At 47.4% G+C, this 12,055-nt stretch overlaps 1 pseudogene; it reads right to left on the reverse strand.

Annotated features, from left to right (window-relative positions):
* Positions 1 to 1,439: 1,439 nt before the first annotated feature.
* LOC142898559 (uncharacterized) lies at positions 1,440 to 4,312 on the reverse strand (annotated as a pseudogene).
* Between the last annotated feature and the right edge of the window lie 7,743 nt (positions 4,313 to 12,055).

Genomic DNA, 12,055 nt, shown 5'->3' on the forward strand with positions numbered 1-12,055 from the left:
CCCAGGACTCACCTCGCCGTCTAGTCTCCAGCTCCCTGTGCTAGATTTGCCGCTCCAGTGCGCTCTAATGATGTTCACGTCTCCTTTGTGAGCAGGGGCTACTCGCATTCCGCACAAGTCCGCCCTCCGCCGCACGAGCAACAAAACAGCCATGATTACGCATCGAATTGTAAATTTGAGCGATTCTCCCGTAAATTGCCCATCATGTCTCTTCTGTGTTTTGTTTTGCTGCTCGGCTGGTTTGTCATTAATTTTTACGTGGGCTTGGGCTTTAAATACTCCCCAGAAAAGTGTTTATTTAACTAGTATGCACTTGGTGCTGCTCTGCTGCTGGTCTTTCCGGTACTGAGGTACACAAGGTCATGTCTTAGAAAGAAAAAAAAAAAGTGGGTGAGCGGGGGGGCAGAGGCCTGTAATGCACTCTAACAAATTACTCTTGGTATCTGTGTGAGTAACACCCAAACATTATGAAACACTAAGGTTTTTTTTCATCATTGCCACAGGGAGTAGTTTTCCAGCCCTATTTAATTAAATTTTATCGTGATACAGTCTAAACCAGCATCCACTTCATAAAGCACAAAAGAGCTCAGGATTTGGTGGAGTGGTGATCATTATCAGATTTTCCACATATGAATCTGTGCTTTCTTTATTTGGGAAATCCCCAAAGTCATCGATTAGGTAGTTTTTGCTTGCAATTCCCGGAAACAAATCAAGACCTTACAGACCCATCGAGACCCACAGTTTGACATGCGGAGGAACATCAGGTGAAGAGTGATGAACTTTAACTGAGCGAGACTGTTAGAAAGCAATCAGTGGCAGCCAATTAAACCAATTAATTTATATGAGCAAAGAAAATAAAAGCTTGACTGATAACCTTGCTCATAATTAGTATTTATTAATTACAAGTGAATTAAAAAATATATAATTTAGTAAAATTCCTCCCAGCTGTTACTTACTATATAAATACCAATAATTGCACTTAATTACAGTTACTGTGCCAAGAAATTTAATTACTGAGAAGTCATACTTGTATCAACAGTCAAATGGACTGAGCAATTGAAATTATTTAAATGTGTTTTTTTTATTCTATATTCACATATTATATTTTTGAAATGTACACTATCCCATTAATATAAAATGACAATTTCTATAAATCAGATAAAACTTCTAACACTCAACCGTAAGTGCAAATGGTGGTTTCATTATTTATGCAGACCTGCAATAAACTGACGATTATCCAGGGTGTGACGCCGCCTTCGCTCAAAGACAGCTGTGATTGGCTCCAGCAACCCCTCATGACCCTCACTTTCTTTACTTTAAAGAAACATCTCATGGATGCACTGGGACAGCATCATCAGTGATGTGATTCCTGGGCTCATCGGGTATTTCGGGTCTTGCAACATCAGATACCCTCCCACCAGGCGACCCAGCCGGGGTGATCAAGTCCCGACTTGCGTCCCAGTAGCTGTCCACGGATCTGCCCTTTTCAGCCACAACCACCTTGTGGCTTTCTCTGCAGCTTCGCTTGCGGACTGGATGGCTCTCTTCTTGGCCGCCCCTGTAACACCCAGACGGCTGAGCGCTTTACAGAGAGAGCGTCCTGCAAAGCCTCTGCAGCCAACCTCTATGGGCTCATAGAATGTCCTCCAGCCCCTGCCCCGGCACTCCTCCACTAGTTCCTGGTACTTAGATGGTTTCCTCTCGTTGGCTTCTTCGATGCTTTCTTCCCAGGGAACTGTAAGCTCCAGCATGATCAGGTGTTTCGAAGCCTCAGAGTTAATGATCATGTCTGGCCGGAGCGATGTTGCAGCTATATGTTGGGGGAACCTCAGCTGTTTTCCCAGGTCGACGAGCAGGTGCCAATCAGAAGCTGTGTGAAGGAGGCCAGTTGTTTTTAGTGGGCCTGCCCGGGATCTCTCTCCTGTTTTGATGAAGGGGATTGCCTTCTTCGGAGCGCGATGTTGTTTGCAGTTGCTGATGGCTGAGGCTATAGTCTCAGCCACTGCCTTGAGCACCTGATCATGACGCCAACGGTAGCGACCATCGGCCAGGGCCTTTGGGCAGCTGCTGAGGAGATGTTCTAAGGAGCCTCTTCCGGAGCAAAGGGGGCATGAAGGTGTCTCACTCTTTCCCCACACATGGAGGTTTGCAGGGCTGGGGAGGGCATCGTACACCGCCTGCACCAGGAACCGGACGCGGTGGAAGTCTGCGTGCATGATGTTAGACCAGGTGACTTTGCGCTGCAACGCGTCCTCCCACATAGTCCATGCTCCCTGCTGCCGGAGTCCCACTGCTCTGCCCACTCGCTCTTCTTCCAGGCCTGCTCGGACCTCTTCCTTGAGTAGCTGGTGTCTGTCTCTGCCCTGGGCCTGGCTGACTTGGGTCTTTGGAAAGTATCCCAAACCTGCCACAAGACTCTGGGCAAGATGGAATGCTGGTAGATCCAAGCTTTGAATCTGCCAGGCAGGCCGGACTTGTCCACCTTTGTGAGCCACCCTCCTAGCTCTTCAATAGACTTCTGGATGGCAGCAGAGTCTTTTAAGGTAGAGTCAAAGAGCTTCCCCAAGCTCTTGATGGGTTGCTCCGTGATGGATGGGATTGCAATTCCTGAGATGGAGAACCGGAATTTGTCCGCCACCTTCCCCCTCTTCAGTACCATGGAGGGCTTAGAACTCATGCGCGCCCATGTCATGAGTCTCTCCAATCCCTGCAAGATCCATCTACTCCCTGGGACCGATGTCGTGGTGATGGTGAGGTCATCCATATAGGCTCTTATGGGGGGCTGTCGAACACCTGATTTAGAAAGAGGCCCTCTGCATTCCACCTCCGCAGCCTTAACCACCATGTTCATTGCCAGAGCAAAAAGGATAACAGAGATGGTACAGCCTGTTATTATTCCCTTCTCAAGGCGATGCCAGTCTGATGTGACTGATCCAGAAGAGACCCTCAGCCTGAAGTTATTGTAATAGTCCAGGATCAAGTCCTTGATCTTACTAGGAACATGATGGAGGTGTAGTGCTAGCTCTACTAGCTTGTGTGGGATGGACCCGTAGGCGTTAGCCAAGTCCAACCACAACACAGCCAAGTCGCCTCTGTTCTCATGGGCCTATCTGATGAGCTGAGTGACGACACCAGTGTGCTCCAGACAGCCGGGAGCTCCGGGAATCCCCCCCTTCTGCACTGAAGTATCGATGTAATCATTCTTCAGGAGAAACTCGGTCAGCCTTCGGGAGACAATGCTGAAAAACACCTTCCCTTCCACAGTCAGAAGCGAGATTGTCCGAAACTGATTGATGTTTTTCGAGTCCTCCTCCTTGGGGATCCAAACTCCCTCTGCACACTTCCACTGATCAGCAACTCTTCCTCTCCGCCAGATTGCTTACAAGATCCTCCACAGGTGCTTGAGAAGCCCTGGGCAGCGCTTGTAGGCAAGGTAAGGTACTCCGCTGGGACCAGGGGAAGAAGCTGAGCGGGCTGCCTGGATGACCTCTTCAACCTCCTTCAGACTAGGCTCTTTCTGCTTGAACTCTGCTGTTGGTGGAGCAGGGTTGATGAGTGCTTTGTTGGGTCCAAGGTCTTGTTCCCTCATTGGGTCGCTCGTGGTGTTCTGAAGGAAGCGATCCACTTCCTCTCTTGGGCACTCAAGCCAGCCGCTTCGCTTGTCCCCGAGCAGCTGTTTTGTGAACCGGAAGGGATTGTTAATGAAGGCCGCTCGCTTCCTCGCTCTCTCTCTTCCCCGCCTCCTGTGCCACTCCGCTCTGCGGAGGGATGTCAGCTTCTTCCGCAGGATGTTATGGAGCTCTACCAAAGGCCCCTTTTCCTCCTCAGCAGCTCTCTTGAACTGTTTCTTGAGGGTCCGAAGCTCATGGCGCAGTTGATGTATTTTAGTGGCCCTGCGGTTCATGGCGTAGGCGGTGGTCTCCTTGTTACCCTTCTCGATGTATCCAAATCTTTCTGAGCCATAGCTGACAATGATGGTGCACATTGCCTGGAGTCTGCTGTCAACATCTCCCTTGGCTGTGGCTTGGATGATTTTGGACACGTCCTCGTCAAACTGTAGCCACTCACTCCGTCTACTTGCTGGGGGCCATTTAATCCGCTGCTGTGGAACTACTCTGCTGGGATTGGGAGACTCCTGTGCGTGGAGGGACTGGGATCTGTAGGGTGCCTCCTGTCCGGGCTCCTCCTGCGTCTCACCAGGTCCAGGACCTGTGCGTTGCACATCGCTCTCTCGCCCCAAGCATTTCATTCTGGCCTGGTGGATTTTTAGGCCACGCTGGTTTTTGCACAGCTTGACGCAGATGCATGTCATACTCGTAGTCATTTCGTTTGCATGGGTCGTTAACGTGGGGTCTGTCCGATTGGAGATCTCATCCTCCCCCCCTCTCGGGATCTCCTGGGGGTATCTCTCTGTAGGGCTTTCCGTAGCTTGTTTGGGTTCTTTCTCACAAAAGATACAGGCTGGGGTGCTAACCCATACTGTCCCGGTTGCCGTCTTTCCGAGCTGTCAACTGTCTTTCCAGTCGTCGACCAAACTATCCTTGGTTGCCACCTAGACTTTCCTAGGAGTCACTGGCTTAGCCAGACTGTAACTTTAAAGAAACATCTCATGGATGCACTGGGACAGCATCATCAGTGATGTGAGTCCTGGGCTCATCGGGTATTTCGGGTCGTGCAACATCAGATACCCTCCCACCAGGCAACCCAGCCGGGGTGATCAAGTCCCAACTTGCGTCCCAGTAGCAGTCCACGGATCTGCCCTTTTCAGCCACAACCACCTTGTGGCTTTCTCTGCAGCTTCGCTTGCAGACTGGATGGCTCTCTTCTTGGTCACCAATGATATAAAGAAGAAACGGACGGATGGACGATGAACAGATATATTCACTCGACTGTAAGACATCTGCCCAGCAGATTTTGAATAGTCTTAATTTGCAAATCGAATCCATTTTCAAGGCGCTCGCACAGCAATGCAGACGCTGGTTTATCATTTCCTCGCAGTGGAGAACCAACCCAACTTTTCAGCAAAAATGCTTCTGGCTGAATAGTCACACTCCCTCCATCTGCTGACCGCATTCAGATTCACTCACCAGGTTATTGTTGTCTGTGGACTTGAGAGAACAGTTTGCTAACTTTTGCTGCCAAGACCGGTTTTAGTGAGATGTGTAGGCGGTGTAGGTACAGAATTAGTCCGAGTGCAGAATCGTTCCGGTTCCGGCGGAAGTGATTGCAGATACGGCAACTCCATTGGGATATACCTCTACATCGCGGTCGAATGTGATATATGGATAAATCGCGGCACAGGTACGTCCTAATAGACTTGCCGTATGTGACGTCATTGGCAGTCGCCTCTGTCCGGTGGGCGAATGCCAACGATGTCACATACGGCAAGTCTAATTAGGACAAACTACATCGGTTGATACGAAAACCTCTGTGTACTCTGTCCTGTTTGATATAGTGTGTATACTTGTGTTATCAATAAAGTTGCATCGGTTGAATCTGTAGCTATATATGTATATATATATATATATACATATATATATATATGTGTGTATATATATATATATATATATATATATATATATATATATATATATATATATGTATGGTAAATCAAAATACAGTAACGAATGTATGTATTCAACACACACTATCTATCTATCTATCTATCTATCACCCGCGAAATACTTACACTTCCGCCGGAACGATTTTGCATCCATATATCACGTTCGACCGCGATGTAGAGGTATGTCCCAATGGAGTTGCCGTATCTGCAATCACTTCCGCCTTGAACGATTCTGCACTCGGACTAATTCTGTACCTACACCGGGATTCAAACATAATGGGCTCGCCACCAGATATTTGATCAATTTTAGAACACAGCGCCCCCTGTAGGTCTGTCAGGGAAGCCTAAAGAGTGGACGCATCGGTTTCCTGCACAGCACATGGCTACATGGCACCACAGGCTTGAAGGACGACCACTTCCGTATCATCTCCATCCATCAGCGGAGGTGTTGCCGTGGTGGAAGGTTGTTCCAGGCTTTTTGCTATGTCTCTCTTTTCTCCAAATGACTTATTGAACCTTGACACGCACGGCCCATCAGGTCAAAGTAGCCCTCGGTCCCTTCGGCTCAGCCCTCCCACACTAAATCGGCCCCCCTTCAAAGCAAGCCAGTGTTTGGCGCTGCACGCAGCAAGGTCAGCCGCAACTCCCGCCGCCTTATTCAACGCAGAACTCCTTCGCCCGCGGAAGACGTCAACAGCCGAAGTGAACGCTGACAGCTTAAAGGACACGTTCTGGTGTAATCACCTCATCGGCAGCAATTTCACAAACATTGTGACAGAAAGCTAACAGGAGCTGGAGGCAGTCGACTGTTTCCAGACTCCCTCCTTTCAGCTCGGCTCCGCGGGGAGCGTGAGTGTGGCGGCGCTCTGTTTGCCGTGCCGCCGCACCTTGATGCCTTCATACGCTACTCTTGGGAGGTAGGGCCGGCTGTTTTAACTTGGGCAGACTTTATTTTGCTTTAATTGTTCTGTCCCCGAGCACAGAAAATGTGTCCTTTCTTCTTCCCTCAGTTGGTTTAATGGCTGTTGTCAAACCCCCTCCACTCGCTCGTGTAGAATACAGTTGTTTCCTCTGCAGTGGATAATTAAAGTAAACTGTTCTGGAGGGGAGGAAAAAAAACAGACTGAGTCTGACGGAACATCTGACAATACATTACCATTTAGAGCGAACGGTTTAATTCCGGCGATGTTTTGCATGGAAGTGTTTTGTTTTGGGGGTTTTTCACTCAGCCTTTGCGGCTTCTTGTTGCAAGAGGTTGAGCTACACATGCAGGTCTTGAACCCGCAAAGCTCCCTGCACTGCAACCTCGGCATACACTTACAGTAAGTGCCTCTTGTAAATAATGCAGCAAGTCTTTTGGTCATTTACTGCATGCCTCCCCATATATTCAGCCAGCCAGGCTGGGGGAGGGAAGACAAAAAAAATGCATGCATGTGAAATGCCAATTTTCCCTCTCAGCCTCCAGACACAGTTAAAGTTTAGCCATCTGTTACCACACGTGACCTTTCCCTTTAATTGCTTAAATTAGAGGAGAATGAGAAGGACTGGCTGGGTGCACTTGACGCTGTCCAACCCTAATACCGCGGAAACAATTGTTATTTACAGTGACGGATAGAGTTGGGGATGGGGGGAGGGGGGGGTGTCCCGTGTCAGCTGCTCTCCACCTGGCCGTGTTGAACACCTGCCCAGAGCCACTTTGGTTCACCGCAGATGGCTAAGGTGACGCTTTCTTCCCCCTAAAAATCCCCCCTGGAAGCGCCCCCTTGTGCCCGGAGAGAGCGGCTTTTTGCACTTGGGTCTGTTTTGTCACGCTGATTCCTCCTTGCTGCGTCCAATACGAGAAGCCACGGGGACAAAGGTGAGTCACGACAGCTGAGTCACGACAAATTAAAAAGCCCTAATCACGATGGCTTCATCACTGGCGCTAACTTGGTTCATATACTCTTACGACACAGGACTCCGTTGTGTTGAAATGTCAGCAAATATTGCTTATTTGTAATAGAGTTTGATGGCGTTTTTTTTCTCTTACATTGTAATAGAAAGGAGCAGCGGGTGTTGGAGGAATGCTCTCTGATGTTAAATTAGACTTTAGATTGAATGTGCAGCCAGTCATGCAGTTGTTGTGCTCAGATGCTAAATCACGCTCCAGTTCCCAATGTGACGTCTGCATTTAAAAAGGAATTAGGCACGATGCTCTGTCGTGGAAAACAGTCGGTACCTTTATGTCCCCACCTCTATTAAAAGGCTTGTCGGGGTGGAATTAAACTGTGGATTCAACCAGATTGCTAACGTTCACATGACACCAATCCTGCTTTAAAAAAAAAAGATAACCTTTTTCTCATGATTTTAATGGTTATTGTTCTTATTTAATTAAACTGCGCTTCTGAATGGCCTCCATTGAAAAATAACCTCTTTTTCGCAAAAACTCTCCTTGCAATGATTTTACAATTCATTTCTACAATTCCTTCCTGGCTGTGTCTGTATTTCTGGCACTGACGCTGCTCCATATAAAACATTCAGCTCGCCTGTGACTTTCTGCTTCATTAGCTGCAGGTATGAGTGTGTATGAACACGGCTTGGGGAACGGCCAAGCGGCACACACACACACACACACACACGCACGCACGCACGCACGCACAGCCACACTGCTAGACATGACGAGCCTGTGCCTCAGCTGAGTTCCCACAGAATTCAGCGATGCAACACCTTCCCACGAGGCTCTTTTTGTTCTTTAGAATGTAACCACCATGAAACAAACCCACAAATCAGGTTTTTATTTCTCCGATTCCCTGCTCTGCTCCGCTCTGCTGTGCTCCGCTTGCTCAAAAGAACCTCTTTATTCGGCTGGCTCACTCAGCCACGGCAAACCTTCTGTTAGTTATTGTTCTGGACAAGTCACAGGTTTGTTGTGTTTTACAACAACAGCGCGGAAATCAAGATGTGAAGGCTTATTATTAGAAAAGTCTGCATCCCTCTGTGAGCCACACATGCACATTCCTCACATTTACAGTCAGTGAAATTTTGGGAGTTTGTGTGGGCGTATGTGTGTGTCTTTGTCTATTCATTTGTTACTTTTTGAAAAAAAAAACTCGATTCAGTTGTCTAGTCACTGACAAACGACTTTAAAGCAATGGACTCCTTAGATAATTACCTCGTCGCCTAGAGGAAGGCAAGGATCCATGGAGATGTGTCATCTGTTTTCATGTCAGTAGTTGAGTCACAACTCTCCAACACTGCAGTATACAAATGCCGTGCCTTTAAATTAAATGTGTAATGTTCCATATACCCATTATATACAGTATACACTCACCTACCACTTTTTTCAGGTACACCTTGCTAGTACTCAGTGTTGTGTGTGAACAGGAAAAAAAAAAGTCTTGGTTGCAACCAGTGGTTATTTGTGTTGCTGTTGCCCTTATATGCTCATTGACATTCCCCATGTTGTTTATGAGTGGGCAGGAACGTCTCCTATTGGTTGCTTCCCCGATCAACCTGAGGCAAACTTCTCTTTCCATCGAAAGTGCGGTGACTGGCCCAGGTCATATTCAAACCAGGCTTGAAAGGGATCAGGCTGAAGGTTTTTCAGGGTGGAACTGCAAGACTTCAGACTTGAAATCTCAGTCTGAATCTCTTTTAACACGAATATGTCATCTATGTTCCCAGAAAAAGAGTCTGCCAGCGTCCAGGTCAACAACTCTCAAAGCTAACAAAGATCAGAAAAAAAAGTGAGCGCGTCAAAAAATGATGTGTACCCACAGATAACACTTTCTTTTTCTTTTTTTTGGAGAAGCCATTTTTGGATCAAGCTTCGATGACGGCTTCTGAAGAGGGGAGGGAATGTTTCAGGGAAACGCCGGCAGCCACCGTTCTCGAGACATCCACATGAGCACAAAGAAAAGGGGAGACTGTGCAAGAAAAAGCAGAACATCTCCACCGTGTTTTTCTTCTTGTCTTCTCGGCGGAAACAAGACAGGCTGTCACGGCGAGCTATGAAAAATTAAGGCCCGCAAAATAATACAGGCACCTTCGAGTAAGCGCTGTGAAATATTGAACGGCGAGAGCGACGAGCGAAAGAGGCGCAGAGTGGCCCTTTATTCCGTGCCGCACGGAGACAAAAAAATAAAATTGGACCACGTTTGAGGTCAGAGCATTGTTGTGACTGTGGCCGGAGATCGTGCGTGCGTGCGTGTGGATGGCCAGTGGCTAGAGGTTTCAGGGTCACACACTGACACGCCTAGGGAAAGGTGTGTAATGAAGCGATAGACACAGCTGGTGTTTGCCGGGGAAGGCCCCAAGTTACAGCGTAAGGAATGTAAGGTCACTTTTGAGCGGAAGCAGTTTTAGATTTTAAAAAAAATGAAGAGGCTCTTTTTTTGTGTGTGTGCGGCACTCAGGAGAAGTTGGTGGCATTAGCTAACGCGCGGCAGGTTCACCTTGGTTCTCGTAGGGTGGCACACCGCCGCGTTACGTAAAAGGCCCGGGGAAAGGATGACAAACGACTTTGAGGGAGTGCATCTGGCCATCAAGCTCCTTTTGTCAATGTATCTCCCCTCGCCATGCGCGGGGGCAAAAAGAATTGCGCGGGAAAAGGCACAGCAAAGCAAATCTCATCAAGTAATGTATGGCGGCAATACAATGAACGGCGAAGGGTAGCCCGGGGGTAATCGATAATTTGAGCCACCAATCTGTTCCAGGTGCTTTATGATGTGACTGAGGTAATTATCACCGGATCGATGGGAGAGTTTGTTGTGCACAGGGAACGGGCGAGGGAGGGGTAATTGCTTTCTGCCGCCGTTGCCGTCTCATGTACGCGTTTCCCCCCCACACACACGCACCCAACATCAGAAAAAAGGGGGTTGAGAATGACTCACTCTTGCGCCACGAGCGCGTGCGTCGGGCTCCGGTCGTTCCCCCCCCTGGGCCAAGCACCAATGTTCGGATGGGTCCGTGGGTTTATTTGCATTTGCATGCATCATTAAGCGCTAACAAAGGGAGCTTTGGTGATTCTCGGGGCAGGGAAGAATGCACCGAGGTGGGCGAAGGAGGGAGAAGGTAGGAAAATGAATGGAGGGGTGGGATTTAAAAAAAAAAAAAAAAAGATGAGGGCTACCTTGGTGGAGAAGTTCAATTAGATACCGGAGAGCAAACCTGCTTGCATTTCTTGCCCAGCAACATACCGGGAAAAGTGATGATTAAAAGGATTGTGACAGACTTTGACTCTCCCAAAAAACCTCTAGTGGTAAGAAAGCGTACTGCAAACTAATATTACAGATGTATTTATTCTGTATTAGATTATGCCCATGGCAATGCTGTGACATTAGTTATAGATTAGTTATAGTTATATTAGTTCTACAAATATTTGCCTTCAGGACTGCATAGGCTGCCAGCCTTTGTGTAATGAAACTGCAGAAAATCCTATCCTGCAACCAATCCTGCATTTGTGTCTTAGGGTTTCTGTATTTGTATAAAAGGCATTCATACTCTACCGCATATTAAAATAATATAATACCTTACCTTAGCCTACCTGCTGGTAGGGGTTTGTCATTGCAGGTAGCCCTTTCATAATACAGAGTGAAAGTTCGTCTGGGGTTTTATTATTAGAGGCTCCTTCACGCTGGATTTCTAACAGGTAGGAATTCATCCATGTCGATACGAATTTTCACGTCCGACGGCTTCTTTGTGCCGTTAGCGACTAATCTCCCTTAATGCTACTTCACACCTCCCCACAATGCTTTCCTCCTAAAAAGCCATTCAGAGACTTGTTCCTTCATTTTACAGTTCAGAGCACTGTCGTTAAACCAAACCGCCGACTGTCTGTCCTCGGCTGCCATTGACCTCGCATTGTCATTATGACAATGGGGATTTTTGCACGGTGGGGCTTTACATGTTGGTTTGTCTCACTTCCAGGGAAGAGAAGTGTCCATCATTTGTCGAATTTACAACTGACTTGATATGCAAAGTTACCACATCGATGATAAGGTCAACAATTATCTTAAATTGAATGATAACAACACAGCAGATTTACCTGAAATTGCACAATTTTGTATTGAACAGTTAATATTGTGATGAAGAAAACTCCTTTATTTATTGTTCCAAATGTGGCTCCCGTCCACCATTGTGCACTTTACTTCCTACCCTTATAGATACAGAATATTTTCCTTATTGACTTGATTTTCCTTAGAGCTGGCGGGACATTTAATAATTTTGTATATGATACCAATTCAAACCTTCTAGGTGAATTATTTACAACTACCAGGAAAAGCTGCCAATCCTTGTGCTCACATTGTATGTGTGAGAAAAGCACGTCGCTCCTATGGTATGGATTAGCTATTGGCAATGGAGCTTCCTTTAAAAGCTTTCTGACAGGTTAGCAACAGTGCTAACGAGACAGACGCATGTCGCCATAATGATTTGTGCTCTCCTGTGCAGAGAGAACAAGAGGTGTGCCTGCTTCTTTTACCATTGTTTGCAAGGCACGGCTTCAGCCAGGCT

This window comes from Nelusetta ayraudi, unplaced genomic scaffold (assembly GCF_046127955.1).
Source record: "Nelusetta ayraudi isolate G7.1 ecotype Tasmania unplaced genomic scaffold, CSIRO-AGI_Nayr_v1 ptg000068l, whole genome shotgun sequence".
NCBI lineage: Eukaryota > Metazoa > Chordata > Actinopteri > Tetraodontiformes > Monacanthidae > Nelusetta > Nelusetta ayraudi.